This window comes from Zootoca vivipara, chromosome 3, assembly GCF_965207765.1.
Source record: "Zootoca vivipara chromosome 3, rZooViv2.hap1.1, whole genome shotgun sequence".
Taxonomy (NCBI): Eukaryota; Metazoa; Chordata; class Lepidosauria; order Squamata; family Lacertidae; genus Zootoca; species Zootoca vivipara.
The window spans coordinates 11,675,385-11,690,919 of NC_142586.1; the positions used below are offsets into that span (position 1 = coordinate 11,675,385).

General features: G+C 41.2%; 1 protein-coding gene across 3 annotated transcripts in view; it reads left to right on the forward strand.

Moving 5' to 3' along the window:
* PLCB1 (phospholipase C beta 1) overlaps positions 1–15,535 on the forward strand; it is a 426,994-nt gene that overhangs the window by 154,523 nt on the left and 256,936 nt on the right. The gene's annotated exons all lie outside the window — the stretch shown is intronic.

Sequence of the window (15,535 nt, forward strand, 5' to 3'; positions counted from 1 at the left end):
ATAACTATAATCTGTCTCTTTTGTGCCAGGCCCTCATGAAGTAATTGTCTTTTAGCAGAAGTCCTGCAGTAGCTAAGCTGCCCACCTGCCAACTTCCCTCTTTTCCTCTCTCTGCCTACACACTGCAGCCTATTCCAGTGACAGAGACACTAGTGACTATATTGCTAGCACCCACCTCAATAAAAGAAAGGGAGATTATGCCTCCTGCTTCTGTCTGCCTCAGAGAGAAAGAGAGAGACCGGCCATTATGACCTCACGCTGATACTGCCCACCTGAAGGAGAGAGACTGACCATTGTGACCTCACAGTGATACTGCATGCCTGAAAGGGAGGGGGAGAGAGGGAGAGGGAGAGGAGGGGGAGAGAGAGAGACTTCCTACATGTTGTCAACCACTTTCATAGGAAAGATGCCATTTGCACCCTGAACCAGATAGGAGATGCTCAACTCTTTTTTTGTCTTTCCTTTCAAATGCAAGGTTCACCTCTCCTCAGGCAGACAGGCTCCACTGTCCACAAATGAGAGTAGTTTTTTTTGCCACAGGATAGCTGCTCTCTAACTCATGCCAGCTGTCAGTGATGATAACTTCTCCCTGTGCTATCTCTTCCTACTGCCTGCCGATTATGTATCGGATGAATGGGGAGCCACTATCCCCATTAACAGCCACCGTCTGGAGATGACAAAGCACCAGAGAGCCAATTTGCAAAGCATTGTGTTTATTTCCATAGAAAACAACAGGAAGCTACAATCTAAATTAAAAGCTAGACTAAACTCCTGTGTTCTTCAAGAGGCATAGTTCTCACAATGATGCTTAATGCCATAGATGTTTGATATGACATGTCCTCTCCTGCTGTCTTCCCTCACCCTTTCTCTATCTAGTATAGTTGCTTAGCATGATACATGTTGAGTTCTTATCTCCTCCTGCCCCAGCCCTTTGTTGGTTTGGGATACTGCTGGCCTGCAGAGGAGAGACACAGCTGGCAGTTTTATGGGCCTTTTCTGAGTGTATCACTTGCCAGGATGCTCAGCTGTGCTACTTTGTGGCATAACCAATACTCAACTCAAACTGGGATGTATCCCTCAACTAGTGACTATTTCAACACACAGTAACAGCACCAGAAAGGGCCAAAGGTGCCAGAGATGCCAGTACAGTTCCAAAATAATTGTTGATGCTGGTGGGTTGCCTTGGTGCCTGACTTGTGGATTTCCAGGAAGAACCAGCCTGGCCATAGTTGGGAATAAAATAGGAAACTAGGTGGAACATTGCTCTGATCCAGAAGGGCTTTTGTTATAATTTCAGATGATAATTGGAATGAAGAAGTGCATTCAATAATTAAACTGTATAACTGAGTACACAGATGTGCAAGCACATGTCAGGTGGTGCAATGGGTCAGTGCATCTGGCTGTTAATCAGAAGGCTGGTGGTTCGTGCCCACCCAGGGACAGTTGTGGGCATTGCAGGGGATTGGACTAGATGACCCTCGGAGTCACTTCCAATTACCATTTGTGGCTGTGAACAGACTCTTTCAAAATGACCGTAAAGTGCACAGAGGGTGTGTGACCTTGATTAGCCTCTTCCATGTGTACCTTTGTATGCCAATAAATTTCTAAACAGTCCTAAGGTTATACATGGATATAATTACTATAAAAATCCATCGTATTGTAGCCTTACATCTTGCCACTTTGTCAGCCATCACAACACATTTTGGTTTTCCAGGCAATCTGAAACCAAGGGGATTGTCTTTGGAATTAAATATTTAATAGCTTTAATTGCTCCAGCGGCTGCTGATTGGCTTTTTCAGCAATGTGATGCTCTCCAAGCTCCCATCAACATTTTCGAGAATGTATGGGATGACCTCATTCTGCTAAAGGTTAGAGAAGTTGAGTTAAATTCTGCAGTTTCATTGAAGTAATCACCACATTGATTGATTGATGGATTGATTGATTGATTGATTGATATGTTGCTCATCTTTGCCTAGAGTAAATGAATGCATGTTGGCCTACTAACAACATCCTTTATGAACTCTCGTAAATATCCACTCTTTCCAAACCGTCTTCTTTCCCAGTAAGAGCAGACAGAGCCAAACCAGTAGGAAATAACGGAGTGAAGATACATGTTGTGACACCATTGTGTTAGAGCACTACTTTGAGGCTGATTTGTTTAACTTCTCTTGCGTTCCTCCTGCAATCCTTCTAGATTATCTTTTCATGAACATGACATAGTTGATTGCAGAGTGCCAGACGCCTTGTGTTTCTCTGTGACATAAAACACAGCACGGTCCATTCAGATGGTAAACTAGTATTCGGTTCCCATGGAATTAGGCTTTACTTGAGCCAGTATCTGGAAAATGGGGCCAGCATTGAGCAACCCAAAAAACAAAGAAATGCTGTGTTGTCCCTTGAATTGGAAATATTACATCTGTAGTGAGTGTTTGCCATAACAGCACATTGGAACACACCAAGCTGATAAAGGAACTGTGAACTCCTCAAGTGCTTGAATCTTTTATGGTGTGCAGGACTGCAAGTAATCCCGCTGTTTATTTGGCTGATAGGGTATGCCTTCATCATGGTTGGGGAGAAGCAACAGCATATGGATTCTTCCATTTAGTGGGAACAGGAGTGCACTGTGCATGCATGCACAACTGATGTGTCCAGGTAGAATTCTGGTGAACAGATGGGCAAACAGAACAAGACAAAAGGGAAAAACAAACAAACATTGCAACAATGGGAGGGGAATGTTGAGATTTTGATGGGTTAAAGGAGGTAATGATATGTATTTCCAAACCAAAATGACAAAGTATAGCATGATGGGGCATAAATGAGCATTAGGGATGGGGGGGAGATACTTGATTTAGTTCTGATTTAAAGGTGAATCTATCAAATCTGCACTTTGCAAAACAAAAGCACACCAAAACACAGGTATCAATTGCAATTCACAAGTTATCTGCATTTTGTTATGCAGTTCTCCAGGCAGGGTTTACATAAATGCACATATCAGGGGGAAGTGTGCATGAAAATGAATACAGTCGTACCTTGGTTGCCGAACGCCTTGGGACTTGTATGTTTCGGCTCCAGAACAATAAAAAACCGGGTGTGAGTGTTCCGGTTTTTTACCAATTTTCGGAAGCTGAACGTCTGGTGTAGCTCCTGCAGCTTCCGATTGGCTACAGGACGGCATGCCTTGGTTTTCGAACAGTTCCTGAAGTTGAACAGACTCCCGGAACCCATTCTGTTTGATAACAACAGTATGACTGTATAGTAGTGAAAATAGCATACAAAACATTATTTCAGGTGAAGTTTGCACTAAAATGCTGGTGAATTTTTAAAAATTGCAAAAATATGAAGAGCTAAATTTATTAATGAAAAGTGGAGAAATGGAGAAAACTAAGATCCACACATTCTTCCATCCCCATTTTAATGCTATTTTATCTCCACCATGTGCTTTAGTTAACATTTTTGTTTTGAAGCAGCAGCGAAGCAACAGAGAGGTAAGCAAAGTCCTTTTGAAACCCATACTGATAATGCAGTGCTTTTGTTAATTTAAAAACTGGTAAGATTTATCTTCAGAAGATTTCTGTTTTCCACAATTAATCACAGAATGACAGAAGTCAAAGCTCGTACTGCATTATTGTCAAACTTACTCAAATAATGAGTGAGTGAGTGAATGAATTAATAAACAAACTAAAACAGCAAATAATACTTTGTGGTTTCTTACCCGGGTTTTGTGTAGAGAGATTTGTGCCCAGTTACTCATAACTGGACTTTTTCTAAATGGGATTGAAAAAATAGACCTTTAAAAGCAAGAGTACAGGTAAAACTTTGGCTTAGAGCAGGGTCAACAAACTTTTTCAGCAGGGGGGTTGGTCCACTGTCCCTCAGACCTTGTGGGGGGCCGGACTATATTTTGAAAAAATATATGAATGAATTCCTATGCCCCACAAATAACCCAGAGATGCATTTTAAATAAAAGGACACAGCCTACTCATGTAAAAACAACAGGCAGGCCCCACAAATAACCCAGAGATGCATTTTAAATAAAAGGACACAGTCTACTCATGTAAAAACATGCTGATTCCCGGACTGTCCGCGGGCCGGATTTAGAAGGCGATGTACAATACAGGGCTAAACCAGAAGCATGCATGTTTTTAATTAAAGATCATTAGGTGATCTTAGGCAAGCTGCTCTCATGGTGCCCCCACCCGATTTGCAATATGGGTGGGTGGATGATGGGGATAATAATTTGGTTTTTCAAAACATTACAGCTGGACATTGCACACCTAGGTACTGCAAGCAAAGTGCTTTGACCTCTTGGAAGTGCTGCACTAGCCTTTCCTGCTATGATGTCCTTTAATCCTTTTTTATTTTCCAAAAAAATTGATAACATTTTAATATTCCATTGTTCTCCAAATTCATCTTCTTTGACCTCCTCCCCGTCTCCCCTCCCTGGCTTCCTAATTCAATCAATCATCATCTTGCATATCATTATTTTTTCTCTATAAATTTCAAATTTTTTAAATTAATAAATTGTTCAAATTTATCCCATCATAAATGTTACAACAACCCTGCTAATGTTTTAACATCTTTACAGTGTTCTTTAACATATTCTATAAATTTTATCCAATCTTGTGTAAATTTCTTCTCGTCTTGTTGACTGATCTTCACAGTAAGTTTTGACATTTCGGCATAGTATATCATCTTTGTTATCCATTCTCACTTCGTCAGTGTACCTTCTTTCCATTTTTGGTCAAACAACATTCTAGCAGCCATGGTAGCATACATAAACAGTCTCTTTAGAATCATTCCTTGGTATCTCTTCCCCCACTATTCTGAGCAAAAAGGCTTCTGGTCTTTTATGGAAGGTTATCTTAAACATTATTTTTACTCATTATAAATCATTTCCCAGAAGTATTTTGCCCTTCTACAAGCCTACCACATATGCATAAAGGTACCATCATTATCTTTGCATTTCCAACATATTTTGGTGGAATTTTTGTACATCTTTGCAATCTTAAGTGAGATTAGGTACCAATGGTACATCATTTTCATGTAGTTTTCCTTTAACAAACTACATGCAGTAAATTTTATATCCTCCTTCCACAGCCTTTCTCATGACTCAAGTGGGATATTGTGTCCCAAGTCTTTTGCCCATTTTACTGTAACATCTTTAACCATGATTTACTTTAATCCATTGTCCCTTTCTTATTTATTTAAGTTATGAGTCACATCTCCGCACATACACATGGAAAATGCCTGGGGGAATGTGCTATAAAAACCTCTAGAGATACATATATTCTGAACTGGGCTTTTAAAACCTTGTTTGCTATGGCTGCCTTCCACACTCATCAAGCAGTAGTTCCTCCAGGCTGATTAGAGCCCTCCTAGTATATACTAAGGGAAGAAGAAGCAGTCGCCAGGTGAGAGTGAAGAGTAAAACAGACATGTGGATTGTGTGTGTGTGTGTTTAAAGTCAAATTTTGGGTATTCCAATACTTCCACTGAAATTGCTGGATCTTCAAGTGCTATCGCCTAACCGAGTCTATTTATACAATCCATTTTGAGATTTGCGTTCTCCATGTATATTTTAATATGTTACAGTATATGCAAATAGTTGAAATAGTTTCTCAAACATTAGCTGAATCCAGTCTGTTTTAATGTTGTTTGAATTCTGTTACTCTGCTTGTCTTCCCAGGTATGCCAATTTATAGATTAATCTGGCACTTGTTAATGTGTTTTATAGCTTCCTAGCAGCCTGCAATTAAAACACCAGTGGCTTCCTTATTCATGCATTCAGAACCTTTTCCAGGATTTTTCAAAAGCCCATTATGAGCTGTGTGTGATGATGGTATTAATCCTGCCTTGTTGCCATCTGGGCAAGGAATGAAATCAACTTATTTTTAGCTGACAGTACCTTGTCCAGTCAAAGTTTCAGGATGATTAATTTCCCTGGGTGTTTGTGTGTGGGAAGCTTGAACCTGCAAAGCTACAGCTGTCTCCTGTTGGCAACTCTGGGCTAGATATCACTAAGAGTTAAGGTAGACAGGCACTTCATAGCAGTTGAGGATGTCATATCCAGATGTAATTCGTTGAGAAATGGTACTTAAACTTGACATGCTGTTTAAATGACAAACAGGTGTATGCTGTGTTCGTATCTAAGATATCAGTGCTCTCCATAGCTGCCAAGTTTTCCCTTTTCTCATGAGGAAGCCTATTCAGCATAAGGGAATTTCCCTTAAAAAAAGGGATAACTTGGCAGCTATGGTGCTCTCCAGGCCGAGGATGTTGTCCTAGAATTGATATGGGTGTAGTCTCCGGTTGTGTCTAGGTCAGACAAAACACCAGTGTGCTGCAGCCTTAGAAGATATCAGTTCAAGAGTCAAATAATGTTCTTTTGTAAGACTGTTTCTCATGTAGATGCAAACTGGGATCATTGACTTAATTTTACTTAAAGTCAGATTTGAAAATAGCAATAATGCTTTACTACTTTGCAGCCACAGTTGGTACACATTTACTAGATATCTGGAAATACCCGTGAGGACATGTACTTTCCCCCTGTGATTTCGAAAGACGGAGCTGCTCAAAAGTGAGGGAACATAGCTAAAAGGAAGTTGAAAGGTAGAAGCAAAAGTCAAATTTATCCAACATACTTGGCAGCAATATTGAAGATTGGGTAGAATGCATGCCACATTTTATGCACCATCAAATAAGAAGCCTTTTAAAAAAAAAAATGGCATAGCAGGTGAATTTACAAAGACCCACACAGCACATGACATGACAGATTAAAACAAACTGTGGTTTAATGTGGACAAAGCACAAAATATGTTGGACATGTTGCTTTCTTCCTCACTGATCAAGTTTTGGTGCTGTGTCTCATGTAGTCACCCAACCACACCTTGCCTTCCTGTCACACTTTCTGAGTGAGGCTCCTTCAGCCTATTTTGACAGCTATCATGGGACGAGGAGTTGCTACTGGAGAATAGACAGCTGAGAATTTCTGTCCAGCTTTCTCTTCTCACTAGATCGGAAGAAGAATTTGCATTACAATTCAGCAACAGCTCTTGTAGACAGAAGCGAAAACAGTATCATAATTTCATCTGCTGCAATCACTGAAGCTTACACTTAACACTTGAATGGAGATATTATAATATATATAAGAAAATTGGGAATCTGTTGCTTCTGAGGTAAATTAAGACCAACAACAGCTGCACTTGTTTCACAACCATGCCTTCCAATCTGTGTGTGATTAGTGAATTGATTAATCTGAAACTACTGGCAGTACTGTACAGCTCTGCTGAAGAAGCAAGGGCTGTCCTTGTTAAATCTCCAGGCGGCTTTCATCTCCTTGCATGAAATCTCCTTATGTTAATACCTGCCTGTTGGTTATAAATGACACATTGGGCTAATATGAGCCAGAGAGATCAAAAGGGGTTAGCAGGGCTACTGTAACTGCAACCAGGATGAGGACCGCATCGCAAAAAGGCAGAGGCAAAAACACTGGTTGTGAATATGGTGTGGTAATAATCTCCTTCCAAACTTTCCACAGGCTGTAGAATATCAGCATTGAGTAATAATAAAAGGATGATGACACAGGGTGAAATTCAACATCACGTTATTACAGACATTCAGTCTGCAGAGGTACACCAGCTTGCCAGACGGAAGGATCCCCCTTCCTACCCAAGTCAATTTCAGGGAGTGCAGGAGGAAGAGAAACCTCACTGCGTAAGTGGAAGCCCTTGTGCAGGGCTTCTGCAGATGAGGTTCACTGGGCAAATCCTTAGGTGGATTATAATATCAGGGTGTATCTTTCCACTATCATGCCTAGAAAATCTGCAGCAAAGTATTTACAAAATGTTTATAATGCTAAAAAGTTATTCGGGTTTTTTTTATTGATATTATTTCTAATAGTTTCTAATTTGTATTTTTAAAAACTTTTAATTGTTCACTTGAGCTGCTTTCAGTCAGTCAGTAAATTTTATTGTTTATAGCCAACTAGCTGTCCCGGCCACGCGTTGCTGTGGCTCAGTCTGTTAAATGGACCTTCAGAGTCCCCTCACCTTCAGAGTTCCCGTGTGTGTGACATCATCTTCCTTCCATGTGACAGCACCCATCACCCCAACGGCTCTATCTGCCCCCCTTGCAAACCTCTGAGACCTGGCCGGTTCCCCCTCATTGGTGTTGTTTTCTGTTAAAGGTCCATATTCAGTTGGTTGGAATGTTCTGTTGTGATGTCACTGCTAGTAAGCAGCGGATGGCAGCAGGTGAGGTGTATGTTCCTTTGACGTCCACTGGAGGGCGCTGTGTTTTTTCCAAAAAACCCCATGTTTTTACCTGTGATAGGTGTCCCAGCTATATAATATAAGTGTATACACAAACACACCCACATTGGTCTGGAATGTTGTGTCAAAATTTCAACCCAATTGGTCAAACGGTTTGGGAGAAAAGTGGATGCCCACCAACATAGACCTTTAACATTTTTATATATATAGATGGCCGCCACAATACAATGTGAGCAGAAATCACACGACTACAAAATGGAAGACATTACATGCACCAGACCAGGACAAATCTACAATGTCTTTTTTAAAAAAACAAAAACAAAACATTCCTTCTAGTCAGCATCCTTAAGGTTGGGCACGTGTACTATCCAGAAAGGTTGCCCTTATCATTCTTGTTGCTAGTGCCACCCTATAGCTGATGAATTTATCAACATCTGCCACTTGAGATGCTGGGAGGCACTTTGGGCAAATTTTTGTGGAAGAGTGGCGTACAAATAAGCAGATGATGATGAAGATGATGATAGAGAGTCCACAGTGTATTCTCAAAACACAATTGTGCAGTCTCTCCAGCAACAGGCCTTTTACATCTTTCTGAATGTCAGGCTTAGGATTCCAATGGATGCAAACCACAGAGGGCCAAATCAGACATACCATTATTAAGTGCAAACAAGCATTGGACCAGCATGCTCTCCTTTGCTGCTCTCCCCCCGGTGTGCCAGGTTAGGTACTTTGGTTGTAGTCTTTTAAAACAAGTTATGTCTGAAATGGGGAACTGTGTTTTCATGCTCATTTACTCGCTAAGATTTGAAAACATTGTTTGATCCTTGTTAGTAAACAGATCCTTCTTTCAGACTTAATGGGAAACAGTGCATTAAAGAAACTAGGATCAAAGTGCCAATGCTGGTACATAAGAGGAAGACTGAGTGCGCTCATGTCCCAGTGCTCATTCCTGTCTTAACAAGCTGTGGTTTATTAAGCCAGGAATGCTAGCATTCAAACCATCCCATATTTCTACCAGTTACATATACAGCCACCTTTCATCTCACATCTTGCAAATGAAACTATCCCTTCTTGGAATTTATCAACAGGATGTTGATAATTTGAATATGGCTCATCACTGTCGCACAGTACAAAATGTTGCACCATTAGTTCTGACTCATTAAATTCAATTAAAATCCAGAAAGTCATTGAAAAAATTTCAGCACCAAGCTAATCAGACGCTGTTAATGAAAACCAATTGCATTGTGATGGAAGATTAATAGATGTGAGCCTGTAAATGCACACATCAGAAAGTCTTCATAAAAAAAGAGAGGAATACAGCAGTCGTGATGAACTTCCTGAAAACAATGGGTGGAATTATATGTCACACTCTTCTGAACATTCCATCTGTGCAAGCATTTCAGCTTCCCAAATGGAATTATTCCCCTTCCTCTCATCTCGTGTGCTCTTTTAGAGTTTCTCTGACCCCCCCGCCCAACACAATCCTGGGGTGCACAGGTGGTGGAGAGGGGGGAAGCCCCATTGCACAAGCAGAAGTCGTTGTGCAGGGCTTCCATTGATGGGCACATTAAGTGTGTCCCGCCCAATATAACTGAAATAGCAGACCAGCGGAAGGTTTAATCCAGCAGTTTGTTCTGGTTGGCTCCTATCCCAAACCCTGATTAGACTGAAGGTCCATCAATTTCAACAGTGCTAAGCCAAATACTCCCAGGAAGCCCACAAGCAGGCCATGAAGGAAACAGCCCTCCTTTAATGGCTGTCCTTCATCACAATAGTAGCAGTATGATGCGACAGAGGTGCTTACCTAATCTGGCAGGTGACTTATTGCATCTTACTTGGAGGGATTAGGTGGCAGTGTGGTGTCCTACCATATCATTTGCTTCTGAACCATAGGATTTACTTATCTTCTAGTAAATTTATCTAACCCTTTATTTAAGCCATCTAAGCCAGCGGCCACCACTGCATCATATAGCAGTGAATCCTATGTATGTATGTATGTATGTATGTATGTATGTATAATTTAACTGATGCATTTCCATGCAGCAAGAACAACTCAAGATGGCTAATATTAAAAATAACAATAAAACAAAATCTTTAAAAAAGCAATCTTGAAAATCAGCATAACAACCACTCAAAAGGTAAAGAGTACTTTGGCTGGTTTGGCTTTGTTAGGCCAGAGAATCAAGAAGAAAAGGACCATCACTGGAAACAAATTGTCACTTGTAACTGTCATTGTAATTTCAGTAGACTTAAATACACAGAAGAGGGAAGAATCTGGACAAGTGTACAGGGTGATTCTAAAAGAAGCAGCATTCCCTTAAAGTAGGTGACTGGAGAGGGAAGAGCTCAGCCTTCTTGTGCATTGCATTCCCAGTAAAGATTGTTTATATGCATGCCTGTAGTCAATAAAAGGAAAAGGAAAAATGTAGCTATGAAGTATATCTGAAGCACAGATAGTTTGGCCCTTAATGTAACTAATAAATAAATAAAATTAACCTTCCATTTTCAAAAATGGCAGATCTGAGAAACAGAACAGGTACCAGTGTGTGGACAGCAAATGTAATATGTCTACTCATTGCAGAGAGTTTTTACTTTGCTGTCACATAAAAGTATTTTAATTCTCAGTCCTCTGTTCTGGGCAGATGACCCTAAAGTAAATGAAGCTGGTCTTTTCCCATGATATTATCTGTTGGGTAAGTAAACTTCCTGAAAAATTGTTTTCTGTCTTACTGCTTTACATTGATCATTAAAGTTATGCAGTGCATGGTCTATTGCTCTTTCCTGCTATTTTGAACAAGCAGAGGCTCATTGTATGAAGTTCTTAAATAGCCTTGGCTGTTAACTACTGGGCTTATCATTACCCATTGCTGTGTTTCAGTATTCAGATATTTGGTGCTGCCATTTGAATGCAAACCTTGCAGCCTGTCTCAGATTGAACTTCTTCTGGTCTGCTTGGAATATTGGACAAAGAGGGATTGAACAGTAGTTTATTTCGTTTCAGTGTTTTAAAACATCTGCCTTTCTATGCAGTTTTAACCTGTCAAAGTGCAAGGATATGAAGACTGATTAAATATTAATTCTGAAGGGGGTATTTGTATTTTCTATTTAATTATGGTATTTGCTGCACTAACCTCTATGTGGAGAATCAGCTTTGCAAGTGCGGAAACTGAGAAGACTAAAAGCTGATTGCCCTCATGGTTGAAACTTAGTTAATAGCATGACTATCATAATTGATTTGCCCTGTATGGTGGAATGTCATCCATTATTATGAGCAAGGACAGCTTGCTTGATTGCTTGTGCTGTGTTGTAGTTCTTTTCCCATTTACACTTAACGTTGGATGCAAGTAGAGCTTCACAATATGGTTTCCTTGCTCCATTTTTCACTGGTGATCTTCTTGTTGTTGTTTAGTTGTTTAGTTGTGTCCGACTCTTTGTGACCCCATGGACCAGAGCACGCCAGGCACTCCTGTCTTCCACTGCCTCCCACATTTTGGTCAAACTCATGTTAGTAGCTTCGAGAACACTGTCCAACCTTCTTGTCCTCTGTCATCTCCTTCTCCTTGTACCCTCAATCTTTCCCAACATCAGGGTTTTTTCCAGGGAGTCTTCTCTTCTCATGAGGTGGCCAAAGTATTGGAGCCTCAGCTTCAGGATCTGTCCTTCCAGTGAGCACTCAGGGCTGATTTCCTTCAGAATGGATAGGTTTGATCTTCTTGCAGTCCATGGGACTCTCAAGAGTCTTCTCCAGCACCATAATTCAAAAGCATCAGTTCTTCGGCAATCAGCCTTCTTTATGGTCCAGCTCTCACTTCCGTACATCACTACTGGGAAAACCATAGCTTTAACTATATGTACCTTTGTGGGCAAGGTGATGTCTCTGGTTCTTGGATACAAGGTATCCATGCAAATCCTGAAATAGAAGGTTTGTTGTTGTTGTTTTCAAAAAGAAAAGAAAAGAAAAGAAAAGAAAAAAAGACAACCCAAAATGTAATAGGACTCATTTTGGATGGGGAGTAACTGGGCTGTTTAGGATGCTAGCAAAACCACTGAGGCAGTCAGTTAGAAATTAAATTAAATGGACTCAAAACAGGTGAATGGCAAGAAATGAGACTGTGTTTCGTGGCTGAGAGTAGTTGTGTTGTGTTGATCCCCAAGCTCCAATGTATTCATCTGTTTCCCCAAATGCTTTAATTGTGAATTAAATCCTCCTATCCCACAAGTCAAAGGATTCAGTGGTGGCTTATAGAATCTAGACCTGGTGAGGTGCCTCAAAAGTGATGTGGGTGGAGCCTAGGAGGTCACACAGGTGGAGCCTAGGAGGTTCCTGCTTGCAAGGTTCCCTTCCTCCTCCCTCACAAATGAACAAGCAGTTTTCCCCACCAGCATGTGACACGACTAGGAACAACACAAACTCGCAAGATTATCAAGGATTGAATTTGGGTTAAATAGCTGTTCCCAGTGAAAAACACAATTCCTAACAATGGAGGTTTAATCCTGTGTACATATTAATGTTGTATTAACGTTGTATTCATTAAAGCTACATTAATGATGGTAATAATGATCATTTACCTACATAGGCCCTGATTATGAGATTAAGAGTTTCATGCTCTTCTGACTGAGCTATGTGGGTGTTTTACATTTTAAATTTCTGCCTCAAGGGGAGACTCACATTCAACCAGTGTGGTATGGCAACCTGGGGTGCCTTGAATGATGGTCAGGGTAACTGTGGACTAAACCAGCTTATTCTGGAGGTCTTATGATAAGCCTAGGAAGCAGGATGTCAGTGGTGTTGGTTACATGCATAGACCCATTGCTTGTTGCAGCCTGAGCATGCAGAAAGGAAGATTCTGAATAAAATTACCCTCTCTGTTTTTCCTCCTTGCAAATAACTACTGATGCTAATTGCTCAGTTATAATGTTTACCTGTTCTGTGATGATGCTGATTTAGGAGCAGATGTAATGATGAATTCCATGAAATGTAATTAGATACTTCTGGCTTGCTCTGTTTTGCAAGCAAGTGGGTTGTTCTAATTTCTGAGCATAGATAGCACAGGTAGAGTACGGGCAGGAGTTTGTGTGCTGCCTATAAAATCGTTGCTCGCTCATCTTGATAGGAAATGCAGCCTATTGTAACATAATAAATTCAAATTCAGTTGTTTGTACTTTTAGTAGTTCTTTTCACAAATCTAAATAGATTTTTAGATGACTTCAGTGTTCCATTACCAGCTTGCATCGGGAGAGCTTTTTGGGTTTTGTCATGCATCTCCTAGATGTCAGCAGAAGTGCAATCTTTAGTAATTGGTTTACTGTAGACTTCCGTGAGTAATAAATGCCTGTTAATGCAGTTTACCCATTCACTTCAATAAAATTACTCCTGCTGCAATTTTAAATAATCTGCTCTCACATTTGAAAGTATATCAGTCCTCCTGAAAGGGACTAGCATTACCATCTGTGGAGCAGAAAGCAAGCGGTTTCAGGCTTAGACTTTGGGTGACATTTTTTAATTCCCATGCATGGATTTAGGTTTATACTGCTGGAATTCCTCTGCAGGTCATGTGGTCTGCCTCTTTGCACTGAGGCTGAATCATCCATGGCCAAACCTTATTCCCACAGATTTTTCTCCCCTCCAAAAAAAAAAAATCCCTTGTTGCTTTCTCTCTTTTCAGTTTGCCTATTCTAGGAGAAACCTCTCTTTCTATATAACAACCTAAATATGTATTATTCTTTAAAATGTATTTAATGTAATTAAGGACTGGTGTGGAATAGTGGCTAAGAGAATGAGCTGTGATTTGCAAAGCACAAATTTGCCTCCAAGGTAACTACCGTATTCTGCGTAGGAGTGAGGAAGAGTCTGGTAGCCAGAGGATGAGTCTAGACTCAACACAAACTAGACTGTGAATGTGCTACAATCAGAAACTAAGAAATGAGCCAAGTCGCATGCTACACAGGTAATTTAGGCAAATAGCAATGTGAAAGGCAATATTGCATGGGTGTAGACAGGGGGGGCAGGAGGGGGCAGCTGCCCCCCCCAGAAGCAAAAAATTATTGTATTTTACAGACCAAAACCAGCACTTTCCCCCTCCAAAAACTGAAGTGGAAAGGGCTTTGCTTTAGCAAGAGATGACTCTTTAAAATACAGTATTTACCAGTAATTGGGGGGGGGAAGGCACCTAGGCCTCTAGGAGTTGGCTGCTATGCCTAGGACAATTCAAGAAAGCAGAATGATGCATATGCTATGGTAATATATCAATAGAATCATGGAATTGTAGTCAGAAGGGACCACAAGGGTCATCTAGTCCAACCCCCTGCAATGCAGGAATTTCCCCCCAATGTGGGGTTTGAACCCACAACATGGTTGAAATATTATGCTGATATGCAGCAACGCCTCGGAGTGATCGTGACTGCGGCCCTGTCTTGCCTCGCCCTCGCCCGCCCTGCCACCCCCTCTCCCCTGCTTGACCCTCCCGTCCTCTTGCTGCAGAGTTCCAGCATCACAGCGTCACCCAGAGGCACCCACAAATATGAGCCATCCCTCTCTCTATTTCTTCCTTCCTTCCCTCCCTCTTCCATTCTTAATAAAATACGGGGGGGGCAGATAAGCCCCACATAGAAAGCCCATCAACATGGGGGGGGTGACTCTTTCAAATACGGTATTTACTAGTAATTGGGGGGGAGAGGCATCTAGACCTCTAGGAGTTGGCTGCTATGCCTAGGAGTAGGACAATTCAAGAAAGCAGAATGATGCATATGCTATGGCAATATATCAATAGAATCATAGAATTGTAGTCGGAAGGGACCACAAGGGTCATCTACCCTGTTTCTCATATTTTAAGACATACCCATAAAATAAGCCATAGCAGGATTTTTAAGCATTCAAGGAATATAAGCCATACCCCGAAAATAAGACATAGTGATAGGCGCAGCAGCAATGCTGGCCGCGGCAGGAGGAGGAGGAAAAAAATAAGACATCCCTTGAAAATAAGCCATAGTGTTTTTTTTTTGAGGAAAAAATAAATATAAGACATGTCTTATAATATGAGAAACACGGTAGTCCAACCCCCTGCAATGCAGAAATTTTTTCCTAAGGTGGGGCTTGAACCCACGACATGGTTGAAATATTATGCTGATATGCAGCAACGCCTCGGAGCCGTCGTGACTGCGGCCGTGCCTTGCCTCGCCCTCGCCCGCCCTCCTCTCCAGCCAAGCAGGGTAGCCGCCGACACTGCCAGCCCCAGAAGCACAAGGTGGCCGCTGCCGCTGCCACC